The 20,771-nt window shown below is 40.4% G+C and overlaps 1 protein-coding gene across 9 annotated transcripts in view; it reads right to left on the minus strand.

Moving 5' to 3' along the window:
* GHR (growth hormone receptor) overlaps nucleotides 1-20,771 on the minus strand; it is a 162,202-nt gene that overhangs the window by 91,273 nt on the left and 50,158 nt on the right. The window contains exon 1 of one of the 9 annotated variants that reach the window (XM_032214234.1): nucleotides 4,632-4,650. The exons of the other annotated variants lie outside the window; for them this stretch is intronic. The gene's annotated coding sequence lies outside the window, so the exon portion shown is untranslated. Of the gene's footprint in view, nucleotides 1-4,631; nucleotides 4,651-20,771 lie in introns of those variants that run through there. 9 annotated transcript variants of the gene reach the window in all.

A 20,771-nucleotide genomic window follows, 5' to 3' on the forward strand; every position in this document is an offset into this window, starting at 1 on the left:
TTTGCACCATTTTAAAGTAAGTATTAGGGCTTGAAAATTTAATAATGTAACAGCCAAACCATGGTTTCTCTGTCTCTTCTTCCTAATCATGCCCCAGATTGCCACTTTGTCTTTCTTTGAAAAAGTAAATGTTGTTTTCCAAGTCTATTTTCCCATATCCAATTTCTGTGCGATTATATTTTGAGAGCAAAAAATATTGTCCCAGAAAGAAGGCAAGAAAAAAGAATCCTGAAGAATATCTTCAATGCTCTAAGGATGGAAGCAGCAGATAAGCAACCAAAGGGGAACTCACCAAATTTGACAACATCAAGCTGGGAGGAAATAATCAACACCTCAGAAGATAGGCTCAAGATCCAGAAAGATCTTGACAGACTAGAACACTCGGCTTTATCCAACAAAATGAAATTCACTGGTGAGAAACATAAAATATTACACTTAGGCAAGAAAAGCCAAATGAACAGGTAAAGAGCAGGTAGCACCTAGTTCAATAACAGTAACTATAAGAGGAATCTAGTGGACAACCATTTAAGTATCAGCCAACAGTTTGCTGCAGCTATGAAAAAAGCCAATGCATTCCTAGCTGCATCAACAGAGAAACAGTATCAAGGACATAAAGTACTAGTACAGCACTGGTAAGACCACACTTGGAATACCACATCCAGTTTTTATCACCACGATACAAAAATGTTTAAACTGTGTAAAAAGTGCAGAGAACAGCAACAAAAGATTATGTAGTCTGGAGGGAATTGGGAAGGACAAGGGATGACATGATAGTAGTCTTCTGTCTTTGAGGGATGATCACAAAGGAAAGGGTGTTGACCTGTTCTCCAAAGCACCAGAAAGCAGGACAAGAAGTAATGGAGGGAACCTTAACAAAGAGAGATCCAACCTAGAATTAAGGAGAAATTTCCAGTCAGTGAGAACTATTAATCTATATATCAGTGGAACGATGAATAGTTGTGGGTACTCCAACACTGGAAATTTTAAGAAGAGACTCGACCAACCATTTGTCTGAAATGGTATAAGCTTTCCTGCTTAAGGAGAAGGTTGGACTAGAAGACCTGCAAGGTCCTTTCCAACTCTGTTATTATGTTAGTTGCTGGGCAAAAAGGATAAGTTCAAAATGTAAAAACAAATTATTATTTGTGTTATTATTATTTTTGCAGAGGAAGCATTATACATGTATTGCTCCCTTAATTTCAAAATAAACTTGCAACAAATTACAGTGGGATAAATAATATATCTGTGCATGAAGCCTGGCAAGCAGAATTGTTATGCTTGGCCCGGGATGTTGATCAACTCACATAAGTAACATCACATGAAATGGTCTCATGAATCTCGTCATTTGAAAACTACATCCTCCCAGGTCATAGAGAGCATGTTATCTTATTACTGTGTTTTTCGGACTATACGATACTCCGGAGTATAAGACGCCCCAAGATTTTGAAGAGGTAATTTTTTAAAAAAAAGGTTTTGCAGTCTGCAGGCCTCCCAAACCCTCTGCATGCCTTGTTTTTTGTGAAAAACAGGGCATGCAGAGAGTTTGAGAGGCCTGCAAAGTGCTCCGGGGGTTGGGGTGGCAAAAACGTGCAAAAAACAGGCTGTTCTTTTGCAAAAAATAAGGCATGCATATGCTTTAGGAGGCTTGTAGAGTGCTCCTGGGGGATGGGGGGGGCAAAAACGGGCAAAAAAAGTCCTGTTTTTCGCTCGTTTTTTGCCCTCTCCAACCTCCAGGAGCACTTTGCAGGCCTCCCAAAGCATATGCATGTCCATTTTTGCAAAGGGGGTGGGGTTTCAGGAGGCCAAAAATGCTGTATAAAGTTGCCAAGGTTGGAGACCACTGCTCTAAAAAGTAGAGTAATTTTTTGCAAGTGAAGACTATCATACTAAGGGGGCACAGCAAGAGTAAAGAGGAAAATAACTCTTTCCATAGACAGCAAGAGTAAAGAGGAAAATAACTCTTTCCATAGACAATCTTCTACCTCATAAAATTGAATTCTCATTGATCTGTGTTAAGTTGCTTCTGGCGTCCTACCTTTTGTCTGGTGTTGATAAAGATTGGGTGGCTTCATCTTATGTGGTGCTTTTCTTTGGTCTGACTGTATTTTTAATCAGCAACTATTCTGTGTGAATAGTCTTAGTAATGAATGAACATAATTAGATTTGGATTCTTCAGTCCCATTTCTTTATTCATCAACCATCAACAATAACTTGCAGAAAGCAGTAATGGCTTTAGAAGAGGGTTTTGACAAATTTGTAAAATATAAGAGTAATGATGGGTAAATTAACTGTTCAGGAGCCTATTTTTTAATAAACCAAAATATGTTTGTGTGCGTATGTATGTGTGCGTATGCACTGGTATCTCTACTTATGAGCTTTTTTATTCCCCTGCATTAAATTGATTTTAGCATTCAGTCCAGCAAAATATTCATGTAAATTGGTTCACGTATTTCCCTAAGCCATAAATCACCATTTATAAATAGCATTGGCTGAATTATCAGAGCACACAAATCTACAATTGAATGGACCATGTTATAACATTCTTATAAGAGGAAAAGCATGGTCTTTTCAGATCAGTCTAAGGCCACTTAGTCCAGTGGTTCTTTAGTTCCCTCGATGCTCCATGGCATGCATGATTTCATGTCCCTCAATCTTATTCCCTCCTCAGTTCCTTTGGTCCAAACTGAAGAAGATTAAGGATTGTTTTGTTTTGGGCTTGGGTCAGGGGTGGGCTGCTGGGGGTTCACAGGGGTTAGGGAGATTCTGTGCAGTTCAGAGAATTCCCAAATCCCAGTCCTGGCTCACCCCTCTCAATAGTCCCACGCGGTCCGTTTTGGATGCAAGTGCAGGGCACACCGGAGGCTCGGGGAGGGCAAATAAGAGGCCTACCGGAAGTTTGAGAAGGTCAGAAACGGGCCTCCAGAGTGCCTCCGGAGCCTAGGGAGGCCGTTTTCACCCTCCTGGAGGCTTGAGGAAAGCCTCCAGAGTCAGGGGAGGACAAAAACACCCCCCCCCATGGTGCAGGAGGCTGACTAGGCCATGCCCACATAGCAACCGGGCAGAGAACCTCTTGCTGAAATTTTTGAAACCCACCCCTGGGGAAGGTATTCAGCTCCCTTGATCATTTTGTTTGCATTCTTCCACCTTTCCTTACATTGCTATCATACCCTTTTTCATATATACTGTTCATATATTTCAGATGCAGACAAACCAAAGATTGACATAAGAACATTTGAAATCAGTTGATTGGTAGTTTCACTTCCTCTACTAAATCTTTTGACAAAACTCTCCAGCTTGTTCCCTGCTCCAGTCACAAAGTTCCAGCTACCCTTCTTCTGAGGCTGCCAAATCATAAGAAACAACTGTCTTAAGAGCTAAAACAACAGCCATCAAAATGACATCTACTGGAGCAATAGTTTCAGCAAATTAAGAAATTCCTATTATTTCCCTGAGTGACCTTTCATGCAAGTAGCTTATTGAACACAACCTGAAATTAGATCCTCTTTCCAGGAAGACCCAAGCACTATAGAAGCCACAGTTTCAACATGATGCAAATGAATTTCACATGATCGGTTAACATACTGCCATTATTAGAAGCTGTCGCCTGAACTTAGGTAGCTTTTGCTAAAGTGGTAAGGAAGCCTGCTACAGACAAGCTATAAAAATGACACAATTTTAGGATCAATGATGAGACCATTTCTCTATTCAGTTAAGCAGAAAATTATGGCCCTGGGTGAGTTTTCACATTTCACTTTGTGTACTGATTCCTTTTCAGCGCCTTTCACCAAAATGTAATTTCTACATCTTTAAGAGCCTTACCTTGCCAGATAATTAAGCCAAAGTGTCTTGGTTACTCTAATGTGCATCTTGGTTGATAATGGCAATTGGTGACGTGAGGTCAGAGAAGAGGGTACTAAACAGGTTAGAATAACTTTGGAAAGTGTTAGAACACAAAATCCAATTTAATGGTGGCATCCTGCAATTCCATCCAGAACCAAACAATGTAAATTTAGCAGAGTCAGGTGGATGGAACAGTTTGTGCTGACCTGTTCCACTTGAAGGATTTCACATGTGTAAACACTGCACTTCATTACAATTTTCTGTACATTTAAAAAGAAAACAAAGTGCACAGGAAAGGGACTGGATTTCTATCTATTGTGAGTTTTAACAAGGTACACCATTCAGATATATGATTTGATGCACGAAAAGGGAACAGTATGTGATATTTTTTTTCTGCTCGTGAAACAAAATTCCTTTCTGCAGTTACTGGAACTATGTATATAATTAAGTTTCAAGAATGCCCCAAATTTACTTGACTATATATCTTGCTGATATTTTACCTTTTCCTATGAGAACTCAATATTGCAAGATTTCCCAGAAATACTAAATTAAACCTAGCTACTTGCTGGTCGGAAAGGGGTGGCTTGTTCAGTCCAGAACAGGATGCATTTTATGGTGCAATTAATTGCAGCATAAAGAATGTGTTGATCAGTCCCAGGTCACCTCTACCGGAAGTCCATAAAACTGGAGATCCAGCAGAGTCTGGTGAACAGATTGTACTGGACAAATCCTGGCTCAACTACAGGTCACAGAAAATCATGGGATATATGGCCTTCTGATACATAACTTACCCAGACAACTTTGCACAACTGCTCTCTATTTGCCCTGTTTCTCAATTTTGGCAGCTTTAAGAAGGATGCTGACTGGAGAATTCTGGGAGTTGAAGTCCACACCTCTTAAACCCACCATGACTGAGAAACTGTACCATCAGTTGTCAGGAAATTCCACTCAGTTCTAAGGATTAAAAAAAGGAAGAATAGAAAACATTACTGTTGAAATAGCTGGGTATGTTTAGCCAAAGTAAATTAAATAATGAAGACAGCTAATAGTATGATACAACTCATATGCCTACATCTACCAATGTGTCACATTTTATTTTATTATCTCCTTTTGGTGTGTACACATACCTATAAAGCAGGATTCCTGACTGACAGAGTATTCCAAGAGGAACAGAAAAAGTCTCTCTTGAAGACAAAGCTAAAACGCCCAATGCAGAAGGATCACTGCCTCCGATTTCAGCCTCAGGCTATTCTCCAAAGGATCCTTGTATTGTTCACATGAGAAGTTGTGTGTTGGAAAACGGGAAAAAATGATCACTTTTAAGCTGGAACAAATAAAGACTACTTTATTTGCAGGCTAGCAATGAGATGGATGTGATGTCTTGAGGATACATCCCTCAAAAATGGTTAACAAAGTGCCTCCATATTGCCACAAGCAAAATGTAAGGATAAACCTTGAGCTGCCAGAAAGAATTCTTTTTCTGAATTGGAACAGGAGGAATATATGTCTTCCCTTACAAGTAGCTTCACTTAACAAGCAGTCGCTTAATGACCATTTGAAGTTACAACAGTCTGATTTCGACAGAAAGTTCTCCAGCTGGACAGACGTGGGAAATGTGAGCTCCTAAGAGTTTCACATGAACCCTGTCTGACAAACCATCTCCGAAGATTCTTTTGAATCAGAACCCCCACTGCAGGTGGGGGCAAAGAAGGGCAGCATCTCATCAGACCCTGAGAGAAGCAACAGATCTTAGAGATCTGGCTTAGAGATTTGCCTATGAATTGGAGTTGGGGTAGCAGCCTTCATGGCTGATAAGATGCTGACCTTTTTGTCAAAATAAGCTTGGGACAGGCAGAGACCGGGAGAGATAAAAGACCTGGTAAGAGAATTTAACTAACTATAAATTAAATCTGGAAAAGGCAAATGAAATTTTGAGAACATAAGTAATACTGATGGTCAGATCGGGCCTTTTTTTTTCCCTAAAAGAAAAAGAACAAAGAAAGGTGGAGGGTTGTAACAACAGCCCCTCCCCCACCGGGAAGTTCTTTGTCTGTGCTTTCGAACAGAAGAACAGAAAGCAGAGAAGTTACAAACCCATATAATTATAACGTTAAATTTGGTTTTGGATCTTAAACAGAAACCAATATTTTTATTTTGTTTGAATTCCTTCCAGCTAAAATAATCAAGAAAAAAACATCTTTTTCTTCTGAACCCATTCAATATAAACTCTAATTTGGTCTCGGATATCAAATATAAACCAAATATTTTGATCTCTTTTTCTCTGATAATGGATAATCTAACCTTGACTGTGTGGGAAGTTTTAATTAACCAAATACCATAAATCCGAAGTTGCAAGAGCAGGAGGCAAAAGAGTCACGTACCCGAATCCAGCTCTTTGTAAGTTTGTTCTAATTGATATGTTTTAAGCAGCTGTGGCTGATCTGAGATGGAGAGTGACAGGGGGAAGAATTATTACAGAGCTAAGAACTGGAAAATGCTAGGGTTTCTTTTATTTTCTTTCTTTTTTCTTCCCTCCTTTATCTTTTTATTTTAAGATGGCCCCCGGCTTCACTTCTGGTCCCACAGTAGCTAAAACTTAAGGTGCACCAGAGCCTCAAAATAAGACTTTGTATAACTAACTGCAATCTTGGAACTGGATATTAAGGAAGAACAAAAGACCAAGATGGCTCCCATCATTCTCCCCTACAGCAGTGGAAGTGGACAAACTTAAGTGGACCAGAACTCTGAAATAACTGTATAGCTAATTCTAACTTTGGAATTGGACATCATAGAAAGCTGGGAATTTGAAGAACTACATGATATTATAAAAAATATATGCACATATCATTAAAATCAAGCCTAATTTTGAACCCAGAGAAGCAGATATCTAAAGAAGAATTCAAAGAAGAAGGGGGGCAAGGGGGCAAGATAATGAAGGAGTAGAAACAGAGGGAAACAAAAGGCAGACAAAAGAGGTTGAGGCTGTTAGTGACATAAGGAAATTGAAGGGGGAGGTTTTGCTCCAATAAAGAGAAATAAAAAACATCCTTCTGGTGGTGACCTGGGGAAAGTTGGGGAGAGTGGATGTGCCGAAGCAAAGAGAATGGAGAGAGCAGAAGCAGAGAAGTGGGACAAAAGACTTACTAAGAAAAAAATCAGACAACCAGAAATTTTTATGTGGGAGAATATAAAACTAAGATAAGGGTTTTATTTCTAAATATGACAATAAAATGGAGTTGCTAATGGATTGAATGTAATAATGGAAAGATAATTAAGCAAAGGTTGAAATATATGGAATATGGATAAATAAGATATTGATATTGATGTCGGGAGGTTGTGAAAAACATGACAATAAAATGGAGTTGTTAACTGGTTGAATATAACAATGGAAAGACAACTAAACAACGCCCAAAATATATGGAATGTGGATAAATATGAAACTGACATGGGGAGGTTGTAAAGCAGAGGTTTGCCATTCACTTTTATACATGATAATTAAACTGAGTGGCAAATTGACTGGAAACAAAATCAGAAGGACAACTAAGCATGGGGTAAAATATATGAAACATGGATATACATAGAACTTTTAAGATGATGAAATAAAGCGAGATGTTTACCGTTTGTTATTCTATACAATAGATTAAGGGAATTGAAATGAATATTGAACAGCGAAGTTTGCTACTCATAGACAACTAAAGGTAATTTAATCCAAGACATGGAAAAATTAGAGCAGGAACATGAAATATACTTGTAAGGGGAAACTATTGAAACTTTTAAGGCAGAATCACAAATTGGGGGCGCGTAAGAATGTATAATTATATAAAGATAATGATGAGAATAGCTGGGAATTGTAACCAGGTCTACATCTCGACCAAAATTAGGCTGGGGGGGGGGGGTTAAAAGTACAATGACTATATATGTATTCTTTTTTGTTCTATTTTTCTTTTTTTTTTAAAGGAGGAGAATATATGTTTAAAATTGAATATATATATATTGAAAAGGAACTATAAATACCATCAACATAAAATGGAGTTTGCTCAGAAGCTGAAATACACCAAGCAAATGAGATGAAGAATGAGGAAAAAATGAGAGAGGTAAGGGAAGGAGAGAGGGATAGGAAAGAGGGTAGCAGGGGGAAAGAGGAGGAGAGAAATGAGGAGTGGAAAGGGGAGAGAGGACTGGAGAGAGGAAAGGGAAGTAGAGAAGGGAAGGAGGACAGAGAGAAGAAAGGGGGTAGGGAGAGGATGAGAGGGAAAAGAAAGTGAACGCACAAATATAGTGTATAGAGAGCAGAAAAGCCAATAACTGGTGTTCATTCTTTTTCTTATGGGGAGTTGATGGTGAGATGAACTGATGTAAACATTTAATAATACAATATGATGTTGGCTATGTAATAGTATACATGAGATTATATGTTATGAAAATGAAAAATAAAAAACTACATTAAAAAAAAAAGAAATTACAAGTGTCTCAGAAATGTGCTTTAAAGATAAAAGTTCCCCTGCGCATGCATGCTAGTTGTTTCCGGTTCTGGGGATGGTGGTGCTCATCTCCATTACAAAGCCAAAAAGCCAGCAATGTCCAAAGACGTCTCCGTGGTCATGTGGCCGGCATGACTAAACACCGAAGGTGCACAGAACGCTGTTACCTTCCTACCAAAGGTTTTTCTACTATTTTTCTACTTCCATTTTTTACGGGCTTTTGAACTGCTAGGTTGGCAGAAGCTGGGACAAATAACGGGAGCTCACCCCGTTACACGGCACTAGGGATTCGAAATGCTGAACTGTCGACCTTCTGATTGACAACCTCAGCGTCTTCTGATCCACTGCGTCCCTTGAAAAGGTGGTTTATGACCTGTCAAAATCTTCTGGCCATTACAAAACATCACATGTGACTCCATCTGGACGCTTGGTAACTTGCTCACACTTACAACCAGTTGCCAAGCAACCACACAATCATGTGATCAATGTTTGCAATCATCTCTATCAGCCTCCCGTGAAAGTCAATGGAGATGCCAGCAAGGAAGTTGCAAGCTAAGGCTACCTGCTGAGAGGACTCCCTCTTGCCTCCCAGCGCTGGCTGAAAGAGCTCCCTCCCAATCTGTGTCTGCTTGGATCTCCACAGTTGAAATCCAAGCAGGCACAAAGCTTAAAATCCTTTTTTTTTTCTTCCCTGAAGTTCTCTCTAGGGGCAGGGAGGGCAAGACCCCATGTTCTGTGCATGCCTAGACCATAGTTGCTGAAGTTCAAGCAGGAATGAGCTTGAAACAGTTGTATTGATTTTTTTTTACATTTTTTAAAATTTTTATTAAACAAACTACACACAAAAAAATAATAATCATCTTACATTACATCTTGTAGAAAGTGTGTCAATTGGTTATAATTAGCTTTCATGCCTCTCTTCCACAGTCATTACTTAGATTCATATCAAGTGTCAAAGTTCTTAATGAGCCTTACTTTCAACATATCATAGTTCTCGTTCGACTGAAACAGTTGTATTGATTGATCCATGAAATGCAAACTTTTCTTTATGAAGCCTGTTACTTTGATTTATTGAGCAGATGATGAATTTGAATGCCTGTGAAAGAGAATTTAAAAAAAAATCCTTCTGGGTTCAGTTCCAAGTGGGGAAAAAAGACACTAGATTCATGGAAGTTGCTTGGAAAGAAGGTTTACTGATGATGGGCAGGACCACATGATTTGACGTCCTGGGGGAAAAGGGAAGAGATGTTGAAAGTCCCTGGTTTTGTTTGTTTGTTTGTTTGTTTGTTTATTGACATTTATAGGCCGCCCTTTTCCCTGAGGGGACTCAGGGCGGCTTACAATTAATAGGGAGGGAGTGTAAGACAGAACACAAGAAAAAAAAGAAAAATGTGAATAAAAAAAAATAAACCAGTAAAACACAACATTCATTCAGCATTCAGGTGGGGCGAAGTTAAGGTCTTATCCCCAGGCCTGACGGGATAGCCAGATCTTGAGGGCCGTGCGGAAGGTCTGGACGGTGGTGAGGGTGCGAATCTCCACGGGGAGATCGTTCCAAAGCGTCGGAGCTGCAACTGAGAAGGCTCTCCTCCGCGTAGTCGCCAGTCGGCACTGACTGGTGGATGGAATTCGGAGGAGGCCTACTCTATGCGATCTGATGGGACGCAGGGAGGTAATTGGCAGAAGGCGGTCTCTCAAATAGTCAGATCCACTACCATGGAGGGCTTTATGAATGGTAAGTAGCACCTTGAAGCGCACCCGAAGATCAACAGGTAGCCAGCGCAGCTCATGGAGGATCGGTGTTATGTGGGCGAACCGTGGTGCGCCCATGATCACTCGCGCGGCCGCATTCTGGACTAGCTGAAGTCGCCGGATGCTCTTCAAGGGCAGCCCCATGTAGAGCACATTGCAGTATTCCAGCCTAGAGATCACAAGGGCTCGAGTGACTGTTGTGAGGGCCTCCCAATTCAGGTAGGGCCGCAACTGGCGTACCAGGCGAACCTGGGCAAATGCCCCCCTGGTCACAGCTGACAAATGATGGTCAAAAGTCAGCTGTGGGTCCAGGAGGACTCCCAAGTTGCGGACCCTGTCTGAGGGGTATAAATTTTGACCACCCAGCCTGAGTGGTGGAACGTTGGCCAAATTGTTGGGAGGAAAACACAACAGCCACTCGGTCTTGTCTGGGTTGAGTACCAGTTTGTTAGCTCTCATCCAGTCTCTAACGGCCTCAAGACCCCGGCTCATCACGTCCACCGCTTCATTGAGTTGGTACGGGGCGGACAGATACAACTGTGTATCGTCCGTGTATTGATGGTATTTTATTCCGTGCCTCCGAATGATCTCGCCCAGCGGTTTCATGTATATGTTGAATAGTAGGGGGGATAAGACCGAGCCCTGCGGCACCCCATAAGTTAGGGGCCTCGGGGACAATCTCTGCCCCCCCACCAACACCGACTGCGACCTGTCCGAGAGGTAGGAGGAGAACCACTGCAAAACAGTGCCTCCCACTCCCACCTCCCGCAGTCGTCGCAGAAGGATACCATGGTCGATGGTATCGAAAGCCGCTGAGAGGTCAAGGAGAGGTCAAGGTCACGCATAGCCTCCATCTCTGGCTCTCCAGAGATCATCGGTCAATGCGACCAAAGCGGTTTCTGTGCTTTAGCCGGGCCTGAAGCCGGACTGGAAGGGGTCAAGATAGCTAGCTTCCTCCAAGGTACACTGAAGCTGGAAGGCCACCACCTTCTCAACAACCTTCCCAACAAAGGGAAGGTTGGAGACTGGACGGTAGTTATTAAGAATGGCTGGATCCAAGGATGGTTTCTTCAGGAGGGGTCTCACCACCGCCGCTTTAAGTGCGGCGGGAAAGTGCCCCTCCCGAAGGGAGGTGGTAACGACCGCCTGGATCCAGCCTCGTGTCACCTCACTGCTGTTGGCAACCAGCCAGGAGGGACACGGGTCCAGTATACAGGTGGAGGCGCTCACAGCTCGCATAGCCTTGTCCACATCCCCAGAGGCAACATCCTGAAACTCAACCCAGAGATGGTCTGCCAAGTTATCCCCCTGTGTCTCGGCTGGATCTGCGGGAGTGGACTCCAAGTCCGACCGAAACCGAGCAACTTTGTCCGCCAAGAACTGGGCATACTCCTCAGCCTTACCCTGTAAGGGGTCCCCTGCCTCCCTCCTATTATGCCCTCTCTGGGCTTTTGAATTTGAGCTTGTATTCTGATTGGTTGTCAGACTCTCATGGAGCCATGCAGGGGCAACTCTGTAGGCTGTCCTGAGTCCCAGCCTTGGTTGACCCTTGGCTGGGTGATGATGTAATGAAAAGGCTTTGTGATTCCTATAATGACTCTGCCTGAAGGAGACAGATCTTTGTTATGTAGAATACTCTGGCTCAGGTCTTAATGGCCCATTGACAATGGGGGGGATGTTGAGTTCCCTTTTAAGGAAATATTCTGTCCTCTTTAATAATTCCCAAAATATCTCATTTTCCTAGTAAAGGTGTGGGTGCTAACTTCCTACAGGCACTTTTAAAAAAATGAAACCAATTATGGCACAGAATGTATATTTTATGGTGACTTTTTCTTCAACCAGCTCTCTTTCTCTGTGTTCATTCTGTAAACAGAAGTTTCCATCCTATCAAGTCTGGATGGTAACATCTGGGGCAGGGGTCCTTATAAGAGATGGTGGCAGGAGACACTGACAATTAAGGACCTGTATACTGCACGAGTCAAAAAGAGGGATGAGAAAATATTTACAGACCTTTCACATCCTGGACATAAATTGTTTCAACTTCTACCCTCAAAATGACGCTATAGGGCACTGCCCACCAGAACAACTAGAAACAAGGACAGTTCCCCCCCCACAAATGCCATCACTCTGCTAAAAAACTTAATTCCCACAACACTGTCAAATTATTTACTAAGACTGTATTACTATTATTCGTCTCATCCTTTCTATTACCTATCTCTTCCCACTTATGATTACAGCCAGTGGTGGTATGCTGCCGGTTCACACTGGTTTGGGTGAACCGGTAGTGGCAGTGGCGCTAGGTTCCACCCATCCATCATCAAGGACCTTCTGCACATGCCCAGGCGCGCACACTCCCGCTACTGAATTGGTAGAGAAGAAAATAGAATGTTGCTTGCATTTTTATGAATTCTTTAGTGGCCAAGTGTGATTGGGCGTTGTATTTTTGCGATTTTACATAAAAGTACGATTTGATGGCTTATTAGTAATCTATGACTATCGCTAGGTGTATCTTACGATTACATATCTCTTTCCACTCATTATGCTGCAACCATGTTGCTTGCATTTTTATGATTTATATTGTTTGTTTCCTAGTATGATTTGATGGCTTATTAGTAATCTATGACTATCACTAAGTGTATCTTACGATTATCTATCTCCTCCCACTCATTATTATAACCATGTTATTTGTATTTTTATGATTTATATTGTTTGTTTCCTAGTATGATTTGATTGCTAATTAGTAGCCTATGACTATCACTAAGCGTTGTATCTTATGATTCTTGATGAATATATATTTTTCTTTTTCCTTTTTTCCCTTTTATGTACACTAAGAGCATATGCACCAAAGAGAAATTCCTTGTCTGCCCAATCACACTTGGCCACTAAAGAATTCTATTGTATTCTTCTATTCTATTCTTCTAATTCACCACAGCTAACTTGCTGAGGCCAATTCACTGCGGGAAAACTCACTACAGCCAACTCACTGCAGGACAAGAGTTACAGATCAAAGAAATAGTGGAATAGAATAATTAAAGAAAGGGTGCAAAAAGAGGGACAGAATGAAATGGGAATTGAAAAAATTAAAATATTTTTAAATTTTATTTTAAATAATTAAATAGAGTTGTTAAATTGTCATGCATCAAGTTGTTCCACAGCAAGGTGGCCGTGGCGAGTTGTCCCATTCTGAGCGGGAGGCACCCATCCAGTCCTGATCAAAGGGAGGGCCACACCATCATAGTGAGACAGACCGTGACCTTTTACTAGCCTCTGAAATGCGACTGGAGAAAGACTTGAAAAATCATGCTTGGAGGTGATGATACTTCAATGGAGAAGAAATATAACACCAGCTGCCTCAAATTGCATTTGCAGGTAGGAAAAATATAGCTGATTCTTTGCCAATAAGGAAAATCTACTTTATTCCTCCAGGTAATGGTTTCATAGTGTCCCAGGAAAACCTTATTTATAGGTTGAATGCTTTGAATGGTCACAACGTGTTTACAGTACACTGATGAGAGTTTAGAGCCACTTAAACCACAGAGAAGAAAATTGCATTTGGCAAAGGCAGCTGTCTTTGTTTCGGCTGATGGTGTGGATAGACAAATAGGCTTCCTGCAATAGAAAAATTTATTAAACTAGCTTTGCTTCCTAAGAACTTTTCTTGTTTCTTTTGGTTGCACTGAAAAATAATTTGGCACACAAGACTTAAAACTGATACATTAGAAAGAATCTAAAACCTCTAATGGGCTCCTAGAAACAAAAATACATAATGGAGATTCTTCCTCCAGATGACTGACATTCAACTTCTCATGTTTTTAAAGGCAGACATGCATTGCAAGGTTAGAGTGGCTAGCAATCTTAGTTAGAGTAGATAGTTTATGAGCGCAAGTATTTTCAACAGTCATAGTAGCCTCCCATTATTAACATGGTTTATAAACTGCTTCAGACTTAAAAGATTCTAACCGTAATGTTTATATGAGCCAATATAAAATAATAGAATACAATACAGGCACTTGTTGCTTAATGTCCAGTGGCTTAGTGGTCATTTAAAGTTATGATGGATCCCCCCCAAGCTACTTATGATGTGGATTTGAAGTTCTGATGGCTTCTCCTTCCAGTCACGTGACCACACTTTAGCCTGCATGTACAGATGACTGCAATATCCCAGGGTCAGGTGATCATGAGTTACCATTTACTTTTGGTTTCAGGGAAAGATGCCCATTGCAAAAAAAAAAAAATGGATTCACTTAAGAGCCACATTCACTTAATAATTGCAGTATTTGCTGAATGACCACTGCAAAAATGTTGTAAAATCAACTCAGTCATGTGATGATCCACATTAACAACCAGCATTGTTGTTGCTGGTTATATGACTATGATCCCAGGCTCGATTATGGTTGCAAATTGAGGATTACCTGTAAAGCTTAATGCATAATATTACTGCAACCATGTCAGTGCCATTAGGTAAACCAAGCCAAGACACCAGCTCTACAGGAAGACCAAAGCTACTTTTATTGTATAAGTTTTGGGATTGGCTATTATAACAAAATCTTGCAAGCCTGATTGTGTTGTATAATTCTTCCTCTTCTATGTAGTTTGATAAGCTGTCTTCTAAGCCACTTCCAAACTTCTGGACATTCTAGACATACCCAATGTTTTCCCCTTGTCATCCTAGAGTTTGCATATCTCAGTCAAGGCCAACTTTCTTACTCTCTATTAAGTATCACATATTTGGCACAAAGAGGCATTAATCAGGTGCCAAATCCTTCCAGAACAGCCAAGTTTTACAAGTTACAAAAGGTCATGAATGTGGGAACCACCTTCATCTTAGAGGGTGAACTATTCCAAGGGAGACATGTCAGTTTTAGAGCCTCTTCTCATTATAACACCTGTTGGTTGGTTGGTTGATTGATATGCCATCAAGTCAATGTCAACTCTCATGTTTGATACTTGTCATGATGACGCCTGGAATGCTCTACCCGACTCCATTGCTACAGCCTCAAAACCTCTCAGCTTCAATCTCAAACTGTCTACCATGGACCTCATCTTCGTAAGAGGTCAATAAAGGGGTTGTTCATAAGCGCACCAGCGTGCCCTACTGTACCTGTCTTACTGTCCCCATTTATCTGTATTTACTTCCTTTTTTAATGTTTATGTTCATATCTATACATTATCTTGTACGTGTTCGACAAACAAACAAATAAATAATGTCACAAATTTTCTACAAGATGATTAATCCCTATCTTCACATTTTCCGACAGTGTACTTGTTGCTTTTATAAATGAGTCCATCCCTTTTGCTGCTGGTCATTCTTTTGTCCTCTTCCCACCCACCTTTAGAATTTTCTCCATAGAATTTAATCTTTGCATAATATGCCCAAAACATGTAATACAATCCCAGAACCAGCAAGCTTCTATACAAATAGCAACTCAGCCTATCATGGTTTGACTGTGAGCCTATTTTAAAGCCACTTGTGCTTAGTGCAGCATCCAGTTTTAAAAAAATCATCTTTCTTTATTAGCCAAGAGTGATTGGACCCACAAGGAATTTGCCTTTGGTGCATATGCTCTCAGTGTACATAAAGAAAAATAAAATAGAATACATTCATCAAGAATCATAAGATACAACACTTAGTGATAGTCACAGGTTACTAATAAGCAATCAAATTATACTAGGAAACAAATAAGCAATATACATTTTAAAGATACAAGCAACATGGCTATAGTCATAAGTGGGAAGAGATAGGTACAAGGAAGGAAGAGAAGAATAATAGTAATACAGTGTTAGTAGATAATTTGACAGTGTTGTGGGGATTAGTTGTTCAGCCAGATTGATGGCATTTGGGAAAAAGCTGTCCTTGTGTCTAGTTGCTCTGGTGAGCAGTGCCTTATAGCGTTGTTTTGAGGGTAGAAGTTGAAACAATTTAGGTCCAGGATGTGAGGGGTCTGTAGATATTTTCACAGCCCTCTTTTGGACTCGTGCAGTATACAGGTCCTCGATGGAAGGCAGGTTGGTAGCAATTGTTTTTTCTGCAGTTCTAATTATCCTCTAAAGTCTGGATCTGTCTTGTTTGGTTGCAGAGACAAACCAGACAGTTATAGCAATGCAGATGACAGACTTAATAAATTCTCTGTAGAATAGAATCAGCAGCTCTTTAGGCAGTTTGAACTTTCAAAAATAGAAAATCCTCACAGGTGGCCATCCAGCCTCTACTTGAATAAAATACTTGAGTGAAAAAAACATCTTGATGAATTCAAGCATTTGCTTTAACTATCACACTCTTCCTGAAGACCACATAAGCAAGTCCATGCAGTTTGGGCAATCTTTTTGGAAAAAAAAAATCAGAAGTGGCTTGCCTTTTTCCTAAAGCAGAGAGAGATGGACTGGCCCAAAGCCCACCAGCTTCTAGTTTCTAGTCCAGGGTCTTTAACACTGCATCAAATTGTTCTTACCTCTAATCAACTCATTCCACTCTCAGGGCTCTTTAAGTCCTAGAAAATAATCTGACTTAAAATTTTCAAAAGGTTTCTATCTTCCCCACAATGGGATTGTTAATGGAGCATAAAAGTAAAGGTTCCCCTCGCACATATGTGCCAGTTGTTCCCAACTCTAGGGGGCGTTTCATCTCCGTTTCAAAGCTGAAGAGACAGCACTGTCTGAAAATGTCTCCGTGGTCATGTGGTTGGCATGACTAAACGCCGGACACACACAGAACGCTGTTACCTTCCCACCAAAGGTGGTTCCTATTTTTTCTAGTTGTATTTTTACATGCTTTCGAACTGCTAGGTTGGCAGAAGCTGGGACATGTAACGGGAACTCACTCCGTTAGGCGGTGCTAGGGATTTGAACCGCCGACCTGCTGACCTTTCTGATCGACAAGCTCAGCGACTTAGCCACTGAGGCACCATGTCCCTCGTAATGGAGCATAAAACTGTCTATTTTGGAGCCTCCTTGGCTGTCCATACTTGTCAATCCAAAATATGGAATAGAAAGAATTCCTTCTGATGACAATGGGAACTTATGGAGATGGGTAATTGTGTGAGCAGGTGGAGAAGCTGCAGTTCCCTGGAGAAAAGGACTGAATGAAAAAGGACTTTTGCAAACACTTCATAACAAAGCAAGCAAGATTATTACTATTTATAGCAATAGCAATAGCAGTTCGACTTATATACCACTTTCAGCCCTCTCTAAGCGGTTTACAGAGTCAGCATATCGCCCCCACAATCTGGGTCCTCATTTTACCCACCTCGGAAGGATGGAAGGCTGAGTCAACCTTGAGTCGGTGAGATTTGAACTGCTGAACTGCAGATAGCAGTCAGCTGAAGTGGCCTGCACTGTCAAATTATCTACTAACTGCACTCTACCCACTGCATCACCTCGGCTCTATCCATCTACCGTTCACCAACATTCTCCTTTCTTTTTTCCTCACAGCAATGTTGGGAAGATTTTTCCAGATTTTCTAACAAGAACATCCCTAAAGGTGTATGTCTCTGTTCTTATAGATGGATTTTAAAAAACCATCTGGATAAGATTGTGGTGGTACTGCTTTTTGTTTTCTGTTGCTCTCGTGGGAATCTTTAGGAGTCTTCATTGCGTAGTGGTTGTGAACATGAAGAAAAATTTGCACAAAAACTTCAAAGTTTTATACTGGAGCTGATCCTTAGCCCACAGAAATCACACCATGGCCTCATTAACCTCAGGAAGGTAATCCTACTAAACCTCAGAAAGTGGTTGGAGGACTCAGCACAAAGTATCTTTTTTTCCTGCACATCTCTTGCAAAGCTTATGTCAATTACCCTAAACATCTCCATCTGTTTTAGGCCAATGTGGTTGGCCACCATAAATGTAGTTTTTCTTTAAACTGGCACAGAAGACAGATCCTACTTTCAAGAGAGTTCTTTCCCAGCTCCTTTCTTTCTTGTGCAGTATTTCTCAAAATATACACATTTTCTTATAAAAATAAATCACCAAAGATACCATTCATTTAAAAGCTGTACAGATCCAACTGTAGTTTAGGAATTGTCTGCAAATTAGGCCTATTTACTCTTCACATTTATTAAAGTTATAACATTAAAAGAACACTGTTACAAATGAATTCAAGGACACACATTTCCTCTAGCAGAATGGGTAAAATATGAACTGGAAAAATAAACATGAAATTTAAAAAAAATGATTAAATTTATTTTATATTTAAATAATCACTTTCAGTGTCACAATAATTTATTATGCACATTGGGAAAAATTATTTTTTTATAAGAAAAAAAATCTTCTGCAATGATATTTTCCAATCCCTTCAGGCTGCTTCGTGTTGCTCCTTTAAGGTGTAATTTGAAAAGCATAGTGGCTGAAGAGCTAAAGTTTTGATTTATACAATACAAGGAACTGGGTATGTCTAGTTTAATGAAAAGAAGGACTACGGGAGACATGATAGCAGTATTCCAATATCTCAGGGGTTGCCACAAAGAAGAGGGAGTCAAACTATTCTCCAGGGCACCTGACTGTAGAACAAGAAGCAATGGGTGGAAACTAATCAAGGAGAGAAGCAACTTAGAACTGAGGAGAAATTTCCTGACAGTTAGAACAATTAATCAGTGGAACAGCTTGCCTCCAGAAGTTGTGAATCCTCCAACACCGGAAGTCTTTAAGAAGATGTTGGATAGCCATTTGTCTGAAATGGTATAGGGTTTCCTGCCTAAGCAGGGGGTTGGACTAGAAGACCTCCAAGGTCCCTTCCAACTCTGCTATGTATTATTGTATTAAAAATTGACACTTAACAGTGTTAACCACTAAGCCACAGGCTCTCCTCCGTTATCAGCTGAGCCAGGGAGAAGGGGTTGTGACTTGAAATATATACCTTTCTCCCTGGCTCAGCTGATAACGGAGGAGAGCCTGTGGCTTAGTGGTTAACACATCTGCCTAATATGTAATACAGCCCAGGTTCGAATCCCAGTAAGGGTATGGCTAGCTGATGAGAGCTAAATAGCTTGAAATAGATCTATACTAGTCTCCCTTTATTTATTTATCAGCACAAATACAACACAAAGGCAACAGTAAAAATATTGGGTTTCTGTCTGGATGGTCTTTTGTGACAAGCCGATGGACAGAGAATGGAAGTAGTGAACTTCCTCCCATATTTGAGCATACCAGGGGTTGTGACTTTAATGATACACACACACACACACGCACACACACACAGACAGACAGATACATACATACATACATACATACATACATACATATATATATATATATATATATATATATATACACATCAGTAAGTGTGTGTGTGTGTGTGTGTGTGTGTGTGTGTGTGTGTGTGTGTGTGTGTGTGTGTGTGTGTGTGTGTGTTACAGCATAACTCTGGACCACCTTGAGCAATTTCAACCAAACTTGGTACACAGATGACTTACTCTCTGGGAAAAATACTGTGGGGGTAAGACACCCCTGACACCCCTCAAGGTATGTTTGTGTGTCTGTTCCAGCATAACTCTAGAACTCCTGGGCCGCTGAAATGAAAAGGAATGAATTATATTTATAGTGTCAAATCACAGTACTTTTACAGTGATAGATTTTGGATTCAAGTTCTGTTAAGGTACAGCCTGTTGTGCCTTAAAATGGCTTCTACCATACAGCACAGTGGAGTTGCCATGGTAACGGCTTCACAGTACTCCACAAAGGGGTTCCCTCTGGTAAGGGGGATTGGTTTTTAAAAAACAAACAAAAAGGAAGCTCCCCTCTAGTAAGGGGGATTGATTTGAGATTATAGATATAATTCATTCTTTTTCCTGTCTAATACAGGATTAGGTTAAATAAATACCTAGGCAATATTCAGCTAGAATATTATAAAATTACTGGCATAAGAAGCTAACACCATATAAAATCTTTGTAAAACTTTAGATCTCATACTGCTATGATAATTTAGATTTATTATTTCAAATCTTAAAGAAAGTACACCCTAAGGAATGTATTGCATCGAAGAGGGAAATGGAATGGTCCATGGTGCTGTGGACCAGACAGTAAATTAAGCTGTGATTTGTTCAAAAGAGTTGACTGTACAAATTACAATTGTTTAGGCTTACACAATCAAATCAACCGTTTAGAAGTGCAGAGTCTGGATTCTCAAAATAAATTAAACCTAAACACAGCAGACCATATTATGATTCACAATAATGAGTGAGCCTGGGTATTATGGATACCTAAAATATAAACTCACTTCATAAACTTGACTGCAGCACTGTTCTTTGCTCTCTCCCTTAGAAGAGTCATTTATTAAAAGGTTTATATCTGAGAACTAGACCTAATACAGATAGTCCTTAACTTACAATAGTTCATTTAGTGACCATTCAAAGTTAAAATGGCACTGGAAAAAGTGACTTATGACCATTTTTCACACTTATGATCTTTGCAGCATCCCCATGGTTATACGATTTACATTTGGATGCTTGACAACTGACTCATATTTATGACGGTTGCAGTGTCCCAGGGTCATATGATCCCCTTTTGCAACCATGTTACTAATTTAACAACTACAGTGGTCCATTTAACAAATGTGACAAGAAAGCTTGTAAAATGGGGCAAAACTCAGTTTAAAAATGTTTCACCTAGCAGCATAAATTCTGGGCTCAATTGTGGTTGTAATTCGAGGACTACCTGTACCGTATGGAGAAAAGTCAGAAAGATCCTTTCCACTAAAATCAAACA

The sequence above is a fragment of the Thamnophis elegans genome, chromosome 3, assembly GCF_009769535.1.
Source record: "Thamnophis elegans isolate rThaEle1 chromosome 3, rThaEle1.pri, whole genome shotgun sequence".
Lineage (NCBI taxonomy): Eukaryota > Metazoa > Chordata > Lepidosauria > Squamata > Colubridae > Thamnophis > Thamnophis elegans.